The sequence below is a fragment of the Gossypium raimondii genome, chromosome 10 (genome assembly GCF_025698545.1).
Source record: "Gossypium raimondii isolate GPD5lz chromosome 10, ASM2569854v1, whole genome shotgun sequence".
Taxonomy (NCBI): domain Eukaryota; kingdom Viridiplantae; phylum Streptophyta; class Magnoliopsida; order Malvales; family Malvaceae; genus Gossypium; species Gossypium raimondii.
Window position 1 is genome coordinate 28,491,511 of NC_068574.1, and position 11,227 is coordinate 28,502,737.

General features: G+C 31.1%; 1 non-coding gene across 1 annotated transcript; it reads right to left on the bottom strand.

The window, feature by feature from the left end:
• Positions 1 to 10,678: 10,678 nt before the first annotated feature.
• On the bottom strand, positions 10,679 to 10,785 carry LOC128034271 (small nucleolar RNA R71). The gene has a single exon (XR_008190401.1). It is a non-coding gene; the product is annotated as a small nucleolar RNA R71 (small nucleolar RNA).
• Between the last annotated feature and the right edge of the window lie 442 nt (positions 10,786 to 11,227).

The following is an 11,227-nucleotide window of genomic DNA, read 5'->3' on the forward strand; positions in this document are numbered from 1 at the left end:
TAGGAGGGGTTCAAGAACCCAAAATAATGCTAAAAAAATATTTGAAAGAATTAAAGAAAAACAACGCCCTTTCTTGCCTATAGGCACACGCACCACCACTCGTAGTGGCCAATTTCGGGGTTGATCTAAAACAACATTAGGAATTGATAAAAAAGATGGAAAAATACCCATTAAATCTTTAAAAATTCCTCAAATTTCATATCTAGAAATTTAGATTTTTATTTATCAAGATTTAACAAGAAAACGAGAGAGAAATATATTTTACACAAGCTAGATGCTAATTGTCAACGTTAGGAATCGATCATGGAGACTCAAGATTTCAGATTTGGGGCTGATTTAGTTAGAGAAAAATAATAACAATATGATGGAGGAGATGATGCAAAATCTTGTGGCAAAAAACAAAGATAATAAAACTAGGTGTTATGGCGACGACAACAATGGAGGAAGAAAGAAAAATTGAAGATCAAGGAAGAGAGGAGAGGGGATGGATCGCTAGGGTGAGAGAAAACGGAATAAATACAGACTATTTTGTGTAAAATTAACATTTATATGAAATGTTACAAGGGTATGGATTGCACACACATTAAAAACAAGAGATTTTTGCAAAATGTAATTATTTTGTAGGGGAAAGGATTTGAATTTGGGACCTCAAATTAAATTACATGCTTTCACATTTAACAATAACCACTTAGCTAACTCCTTATTTTTGATATAATTCTACATTCTCATTAAGCTAAATTTTAGGATGTTATAACAACCCTATTCCATTCATATGAAATGACTATTCCATTACAATTCTATTCCATTCCAGTGAACCAAAAGCTATATGAAAAAAAATATTTTTTAATTGATTTAGGACCTAATTGGGAATGGGAAAAATTATGACTAACCAAAAGGACAAATTGCCCAATTTTTTGTAAATTGGTTTTCTATGGACAACCAGTCACGTCATCTCTTCTTTCAAAACCCTAAATCATTTAAAAATTTCCCAGAAACTAAAATTAAAGGGTTCTTTCAAAATCAATTTATCCCTTCAAATTTATTAACTTCCCAAATACCAAAACAACCCCCAATTTCAAACAAAATTACGTTTTCTTCCCCAAATTCATCATTATTTTTCTTGAGTTCAAATCCCAAATTAGAGTTGTAGATTGTCATTTTCATTAAATTAAGCCAATATTTTGACTTTTTTTGGTTAAATAAAGAGTGTTGTTAATTCAAATCAAGTTTTAAATGAGAATATTTAGATTTGATGTCTTTAAAGCATATTTGGATTGAAAATGGTAGATACCGAAATATTGAGTAAACTTGTGTTTTCAAAGTTATTTTGATTTATTTTAACATAATTATAAGGTATTTCACTTCAAATTGATTGTTCATAATCAAATTTTTAAGAATAAAACATTTCCCCTTTTTTCGTGTTATTGAACGCTTCAATTTTCTGAAAAATTTAGGACCATGAATTTGGGTTAAAGTAATGGTTTAGATATGAAATTATATGTTATTTAGGATTTTGGAACCAAAGTGGAGGATTATAAACAAGATTACGATGTCGAAACTTCAATTTCAACAAAATTAGCTAGTTTTCGATAGTGATAAAGGAGAGGCTTGAATTGTATTTTTTTTTTTTGCTATTTGGTTGTGTTCAAGACTGTTTTTGATGAGTTTTGATTTTTTTTTGTTATTTGTGTTAAGTGCCGGATCAATCAGGAGCCACTACGAGAAAGTTTAAAGGTAAGAAAAAGTATGTTTGAGCTTTCGGCTAGTAAGTGGAAGCGTGATTGGTGTGTGTTCGGAGTTGCTGCTGGTTTGCACAATTCATAATGTCAATAAGGAGTTTAGGAATAGCCAAAACCCCTATCCTATGTTCTGAGTGTAAGCCTTTCTTATATTTTTTGTCTTGATATAGAATTATGCCTAATATATGTCGACTATTTGTGTTTTGTAATTTAGGCATTGAGGGCCATGGGATATATGAGAGAGATATAGGAATATCGAGCTAAGATCCATTCATCGGGACATATTAGTGTGTTGGAGAGTGTTTAACTTTATTCTAAACTTATGGGATCTGTTAGACTCTTTGAACCATTGGTGTGATAGAGATCCGTTTATCTAATGTGTGGTGATAGAGTCCACTTTTATGTTTCATGTTCTCAAGTTGCCAATTTATCATTAATTGATTAATATATGTAATATGTTGTGTGTGAATGCGTGTGAGTATATAAGCTAGATTTGTGAGATAATGAAGCATGAATACATTGCTTTGTCTTGACGAAAATATGGTTGTGAATGAGCTTTAGTATACTATTGCTTAACTAGTGATGTTGTGTGTATGCTTGCGGTAGTTCCGAACATTAACTGAGCTTATTTAAGCTCACACACCCACATTAACATCTTACAGATAAGTAGCTCTTTCAGTGTGTGTGGAGCGGCCAAGGAAGTGATCTTAGCAAGGCAATATAATTTCGAATAGGTGGTTTTATAGTCTTTGGATATATTGAATAAAGGTAATGTGAGTTAGAGTTTTAGTTTTGATTATTAACATTATTTTATTAATTCTATCTTGGTATTGGATTGAAGGAATGCAGATGTTGTTTTGAGCATGAAAAATATTTTAACTTGTTAAATTTTAGCATTCTGGGTAAAAGTAACTATACTCGAGACCAAAATATCGATACATGCTTGTTTAGTATTGATACTTTTGCTATTTTTCAAAAAAATTAAAAATAGTCCTTATTACGGATAAATTTATTTCTATTGTCGATTAAATGTTTAATTAGTCATGAACTCATCATTAAATGTTAATTGTAGTAGTTTGCATGTGTATAAGTCCCGATAGTTCTTGTAGCATCTTGTTACTCAGGTCTAACGACCGAACCAGGTGAGGGATGATAGAAGCTAAGCTTGATTAGCTTTATTTTATTATTTTTATTTAATTTGGAATTTTTAAATTAAGTGGAGTAAAATGAAATTATTACTGACACATCAAACTAGAAAAATTATCTTTTCATCCTTAATACGTTTATAAAGAGATGATTCAAACGTTTTCACTCATATCATGATAAAATCTTTGATTCCTTAATATGAACTTAAGTAGTTTGCAAACTTTATGTTGGTTTACCTTATCTATATATCTGGTAGGTAGCAACATGTAGATGCTTTATTGAATATAGCCACTACACCAAAACAGGTTTTTAGCGACTTTTTTTGGCCTTTAGCGGCGCTTTTTAGAGCCGCTAAAAGTATTAGCGGCACTTCCACAAGCGCCGCAAAAAACGCCGCTGTTGACAACGTCGCTAATATTTGCGGCGTTTTTAGAAGTAAACACCGCTAAAGGTCATGACTTTTAGTAGCGCTTTTATAAAAATGCCGCTAAAAGTCAGGACCTTTAGCGAAAGGCCAGAACCTTTAGCGGCGCTTTTACCACAAATGCCGCTAAAGATCATGACCTTTTGCAGCGCTTCTACCACAAACGCGACTATGAAGAATGACCTTTAGCGACATTTTTTCACAAACGCCGCTAAAAACATGACTTTTAAAAAAATTAATTAAATAATATTTATTTCTATCATAAATATTATATTATGTTTTATTTTTGAAATTTAAACTTTAAACTATATAATTTTAAGGATAAAAAATATTAAATTAAAATTTCTATTAAAATTTTAACTTAAAGCTAAATATAAAAACTAATAAATTTAAATTAAGAAAATTAAAACAAGATATATTCTATATTAGAATTACATAAGAAAATTGTTTACATTCTATATTAGAATTACATAAGTTTTATGTCCGCATTTAGTATAGTTCCTTAATCTTAAAGATATTTCAAAAGAGAACAATTTCAAAAAATGGTACAATATTTAATATAAGTGCAACAACAAGCACATTATTTATCATAACCTTCTCCGTGCTCTATACATCCTCCAAGTGGAAATCCATCGCAATTCGAAATCTTAAACGTCAAAATTGGTCATCAAGATGCAAACAACATGGTCAGATAACTTCAAAGAATAAGTTATCTTGTCATCAAACTATGCCTCAAATCAAAGATTTAGGTTACCCATCCACATAGAGAAATGCATGTATCTCATTCTGCCAAATACATTAGACAATTTGTGGTGAGGAGAAACCAAAAAATATCATAAATTGTAAGAACAGATTATGCCTGGACTATATGCTTCTATGCCACCTTAACTAGAAACTACTTCACAAGATTGATTGCCAAATACTCAAGCATACACTTAGACATCAAGTTTTGAACCAAAAAAATTGGAGCCAAGAGAATAGGAACAATAAATCTTCTCATAATCAGCATATAGTGATTTAGTTATGTTGCTGCTTACTATTTTCCATACACAATTCTTCTCTTTGCTTCAAATTCCAAATTCCAAATTCCAAACACACTATAAGGATTTAGAAGATGTTTTCACCAAACCCTTATTTCTTAATTTTTTTTAAACTGAATTATTTTTTTCCACCCATTTGTTTCAAGTATGAAATGATATAATTTCTTTAGTATCTATCACAATAACCTTTACTAAGAATTGAAACTAAATTTCTAAATTTTGAACAAAAGCTGAAAGTTCAATTAAATGATACCTTGGTGGATCGTTAAATCTTTCAATTCATTGCCCTCATATCTAGTTCCCTTAAGTTGACGACTAAATCTTCCCTTGTGCATGCATACTAAAAAAAAACCAAGAAAAATTAGCAATCATAAGTATTGTCTAAAATTTAGTATCGACATTGTCTAAAATTCAGAGATGAGAAAATTTTAGACAAGATAATTGAGTACTAGTCTCATATGATGATTCATAGTTCAGCTCCACATTGTCCCATTGCTATATCATCATGCTTTATTTTCTATTACAGAACTCCTTGAAATATGGTCAAGGAAAGGTTGAATCTTCTTTTACCTCCATGAATGTTGAGGAAATCATTGTCCGAATCGGATTCAAGAATACTAACTGAATTAAACCAAAGATCCTTTTGGCAAGCTATAGCAAAAAAGAAACTTCTTTTGGTCAACTTTGATTTCCATTACTGGTATATACTAAAATCTAGTGCGCAAGAACCAAAAGACACAATCCTCTTAGTAGGAATCTTTTTTGGAAAAAGGAAAGGAAATTTAGAACCGAAAACACCATGGAATCATGACAAAAACCTAGTTTTTAAGACAGTTCATTGCACAGAATGAAAGTTCACTAGAAAGTATAAGGAGACCAACAATGTTACTTCAACTATTCGTTTTTCTTCAAGTATATATGGTTGAAAAATATTTGGACATGTGTAAGAAGGCATGATCCTCCATATATATGGGAAAAATTTTAATTTTTGAGCATACATGTATTGTACATATACTTGGAGAAATAACATAGAGTACCAAAATGCTTATTGTATACTATCATTTACATTAGTTCCTTTTTAAAAAAGTATTTATCACGAACATGATCCAAGTTATAGCAATTCGAAAATATAAGTCCCTTGATTTTGGAAAATAATTTATACCCTTTCTTCATAACTTTTGGTAACCTACTATATTCTTCAAAGACAGATTATTGACATTGATGAAAAGAAATGATATACCATTTGTATCATTTGACTAAGATACCATTGAAATTGAGTGAAATTGAATGTTGAGCTCGAAACCTCCGATCTTCTACGAGTAGTGGTTGCATCATTCTCCATATGCAAATATTCACTAAACTATATATCTCATTACACGAGCATCACTATTCCTTTTCTTGGTTCCATCTGTGATGGAATGGGAAACCTTCTTGCGGTGTTTTCGTAACCAACGACGGGCCTTCTCAAATTCTTGATTCTTTCAAGAAGTGCTTGATACACAACTCCCATTAAGACCGCTAAGCTGCAGAACCTGGTTTGACCCCAAATTTTGTTAAGAAAGAGAGTAATTTTGTGATATATGTGTCTTTTGCATAATGTGATATAAGTGTGTGCACAAGTCCAAGTAAAAAGTAACTTTGAGTCAAGAGCTGAAAAATTTATTTGGTGTCATTGAAAATCTTAGGAGGATGGTGATATATGAAGCAATATTTCTCCTCTAACTCACAAAAATTTCGAAGCATAAGAGCAAATAGAAAAGCCAAGAATACATGCTGCGTTTGAGTGTGAGGAGAGGAATGGCAACTTCAAATGAGTTAAAAGTGAACAAATATCAATGGGATGCGAAACTAGTAGTTAATGGAATAAGCAGATTACCATGTCAACATTGAATCGTTCAATCCCAGCTAGAATTTGTGGTGCTAGAAACAAATCACTCGCAAATAAAGTTTACAGCCATATTTATGTATTATTCGAACATTTCAAAATAAATAGTTTCAGATATTTCTTATTCTACAATACATTAGGAGTGAACTTCTAAAAGGGTTTCATAACAAGCAAGAAGATGATATTAGCTAAGTCAAAGCAGAACTTAGATCTATGGTTAACTCATTTCATCCGAAATCCAAAGGCATATATAGTTCAAAAAGGAATGGCATCTAGATGATATCTAATTTACATTTTCTTAATCACATATTCTGCAGAAGCACCCCTCAAAAAAAATAAAACTAAAAATAAAATAAAATCAATCCACATTAATTCAAAGGCATGTATAAACAGGAGAGAATGAAACTAACCATGGAAACTTCATCTCCAATGCATATTTTCCAGCATGATCTTTTAATGACTTCTCAATATTTGAAACAAAGACGCATTAATCAAATCGATATGCTAGATCTATTAGAGGAAACAATAATCTTGATGGCATTTAATCTTAGTAAAAGAGTAAAAGTAGAAAACTATGAGACCCAAGAATAACTTGAAAATTGTAGAACAAAAAAAAAAGAAAACAAAAAGAAAAATGAGGAAAATAACATTCTTTCAGGCGACCTCTTCTTCGTTGCTCCCTCTTGAACTAGGCGACCTCTTCTTGCTCTCCACGAAGAACGGAGAGTTTTCTGTGAACAAATTCCCATTCCCACTTCTTTTACTCTCACCAAAATTCAGTATCTCTCCGGATTCAGGTTTCAACAAATGAGAAGATGAATTCCCATTCCTCACAATGCCACTCTTATCAAAGAAGATGAATCGTCTTTGGTGCCTCCATTTTTGGGGGAAATTTGGGATTTTTTCGTTTTTGGGTTTTAGGGGAGAAATTTGGGGAAAAATCAGCACCAATTTTTTTAAGTAAAATGAAATTTGTGGAGTTTTTATAAAAAACGCCGCAAAAAATTATTTTATTTGGAATAAAACGACACTGTTTTGCTATATAAAATGGTGCTATTTTTTAAAGTAAAATTATTTTTTGTGGCGTTTTTTTATAAAAATGCCGCTATTGCGAAAAACGCCGCAAAAATTATTTCATTTTGAATAAAATGACACAGTTTTGCTATATAAAATTGCGCTATTTTTTTAAAGTAAAATTATTTTTTGTGGCGTTTTTTATAAAAACGCCGCTATTACTTACCTTTTGCGGCGTTTTTCATAAAAACACCGCAAAAAATTATTTCATTTGGAATAAAACGACACTATTTCGCTATGCTAAAAATTTTTATTTTATCGCTAAAATTATTAGTTAAGTAATTTTATAAAACATTTATTATTACTATTTTTATAAATTGATTTTATTATAAAATAAAAAACTAAGTACTCTTAAAATAAATATTTTATATTTTAATAAGAAAACAAATGATAAAATGACTGTAATTAATTATCAAGTTAGAATTATCCAATATAAGCAATCAATCTCTCACATATCAATTTCTATTAAAGATTGAGGCGTTAATCATGATTTTAAATTATTCTTTTCCGATCTAATCTCCATTTTATTAGAGATATTTTTTCTAACTAAAATATAATTTCTATTATTTTCTTTTATTTATTTATTTATCAATAAATAGTTACCTATCCATATCAATTTGTTGCTTTTATTTATTTATCAATTTTTTTAAATCTAATATTTAAATATACAAATTAAAAAACACCAATTAATTTAACCCCTAACCCCTATATCTTAAACCCTACATCATAAAACATAAACCCTAAACCCCTAACCCCTAACCTCTAACCCCTAACCCCTAACCCCTCTTTTACAATTATATAAGAACTTAATTGATACATAAGTTAAAAAATACTAATTAATCTAAACCTTAAACCTTAACCTGACCCCGAATCTCTAAACCTTAAATCACTAACTCTTAACCTCTAACCTCTAACCCCTAACCCCTAACCCTTAACTACTAACCCCCAACCCCCAACACCCAACCCTTAAACATTATTTAATATAAATTAAAATACACTAATTAATCTAAACCCTAAAGCCTAACTTGACACTGAATCCATAAACCCTAAATTAATCCCTAACTCTTAATCTCTAACCTCTAACCCCTACCCCTACCCCCTAAATCACAATCCTTAAACCAGACTCCCTAATTCCATAATCTATAAACCTTAAAATTGTAACTCCTAAATCGGCCTTAAATTTTAAATTAACCATATACCCTAAACCATATATATTAAACCCTAAACTATAATGATAATTAATTAAATATTTTGAAATTAATACTATTGTATCTTTTACAATTATATATGAAATTATTTAATATATAAATTAAAAATCAATCGTCATGTAACCAAAAAATTTTAAAATTATTTTAAATAATAGTATTTTAATTTTCCATTTTTATAAATAAAAATTTATTTCTACGTGTCATTATTTCAAATTTATCCATTCTTAACAAATATTCAATTAAAATAAATTGAATTTTAATTAAAATAAATAAATAAATTGAATTTTAATTAAAACAAATATTCAATTAAAAATAAATTGTTTATTTATCCTAAAAAAAGGAAGATGGTAATGTTGGGTTGTTGAAAAATGAATTTAAAAAGAGGAGAAGATAAACAAGGGTTGTTGGATTTACCCTAGGGAAAAGCCTATAAAAAGCCAAAGGAGGAAACCCAAAAAGGGGCAAACAACAAGGAGAGATCCTTAGGCAAAAATAGAGGATAGCGGCTGAGTAGCGATGGGAACAGGAAGATGAAGGAAGTCCCTCTTAGCCATCACAGGGTATTGTGCTTCTAGAGTGTGAACTAGTCACGCAGAAGCTATCTTCCTGAAGCCTTCCATATTTCTTATTTTCTTCTTTTGTGAATTGAATGATGAAAATGGTGTTGGATGTTATTTTGGTTTTGAATTTTATGTGCCAACCTATGAGCTAAATCTCATTGTGTTGAGATTACATGATGAAACTTTTATTTCCTTTAATCATTGAAGGATAGATCCAAATCAATTTACTATTTCATTCAACTATTTTATTTTTAATTGTATGCGTGCAATCCTTAGACATAGATGACTGTTCAGCATGCCATAGACTAAATCTAATTCTGAAAAAGGTTAGATTAGTTGGACCGAAATTCAATGATATTTGCAAGTACTTGATCGATACTTGCAGTCGACTCTAGACATAGAGCAGCGTTCATACAGATGGAAAACAAAGCAGGGTACCACATTAATGCCTATAGACATGGGCAAGTTAACATGAGGTTTTTTCTTTCAAAAGAAGCATACCATTTTAGAACTCTTTTGAGCAGTAAACTGAGTATGATTTTGCAAAGGCATTATTGACAGTAAGGGTAGATTATTAGGAATCCTGACCTTCCAAATCAAATCATATCCTTTATTCGTTTCCGCTGTATCTTTACGATACCTTTCTTAGTTATTTACTTGATCGTTTACATAATATTCCCATAGTAATTCTCATAATTGCTATTACATTTCTACTCTCATTTTGCCATAGCATTTACAAGTATTCATTAATTCCACATATTGCATACATCATTATTCCTTTAGTTGCTAATGCATACTTACCATAGCTTTACCATAGCATTAATTGCATTTTATTATAATAACTTAACCACTTTTGTGCCTTAATCTGAGCCTTGTGGGAATAATACTCACTCACCACTTTATTACTTAATTCGACGAGTGTACTTGCACAATTCGCATAACATATTTGCACACAACAAGTTTTTGGCGTCGTTGTCGGGGATCGACAATGTGGTAAAATTTTATTTTTTTATTTTATTGAATTCTATTAGTTTTATATAACTTAGTGTATTTAATTTTTACAGGTTTGCCATCAGTGCATGAGAAGAGACATTCCTGCTAACATATAATACCTTTTTGATCCAGAAATTGTTAGAACCTTGCGGAGAAAGAGAAAAGAATTGAGAAGATGGAAATATGAATGATCTTAATGGCAATCCAAATGGTCGTAATAAAAATCCTCTCATTGGACGTGTGATAGATGACTGAGACAAACCAATTCAAGAGCATATTGTTCCGATGTTGGATGATTTGAATCCAGGGATAGTCAGACCAACCATACAGGCTCAATCGATAATTTTTCAGATGTTACAAACTGTAAGACAATTCGGTGGACTCCCCATTGAAGATCCACGACTGCATTTAAGAATTTTTCTAGAAGTTTGTGACTCATTTAGACAACAAGGTGTTCTTGAAGATGCTTTGAGGCTTAAGCTATTCCCATAGTCTTTAAAAGATCATGTGAGAGCATGGCTGGATGCTTTACCATGGAGAATAGTGACATCATGGAATGACCTTTGCTAGAGGTTTTTGCTATGGTATAATCCACCAAACATTAATGTCAAGCTTAGAAATGACATCACATATTTTCGACAGATGGAGGATGAGACGCTATATAAAGCATGGAAATGATTCAAAGACTTAATCCGGAAGTGCCTAATGCATGGATTTTAACACTGGACTCAAATAGAAATATTCTACAATAGGCTGAATGCACATATGAGGATGGTAATTGATGCGTTCACCAATGGTACTTTGTTGGACAAAACTTGTAATGAAGCATACGAGATCTTGGAAAAGATTTCCAACAACGATTATTAGTATTCGACCACGAGAGTTGGGATAGGTAAGAGCGATGCTGGTACCATAGAGCTTGATACAATTACTTCATTGATAGCCTAGGTATCTTCTTTAGCTAATATGATTAAAACAATGAAAAATCCAACAACAGTTTATGAGATGAAATTAATAAAGTTGTCATGCGTTTATTGTGGTGAAGACCATGTGTTTGATGAATGCCCATGAAACCCAGCATTAGTATACTACATGGGTAATTTTAACCGGAATAATAACCCCTATTCCAACACTTACAATTCAGGGTGGAACTAGCAT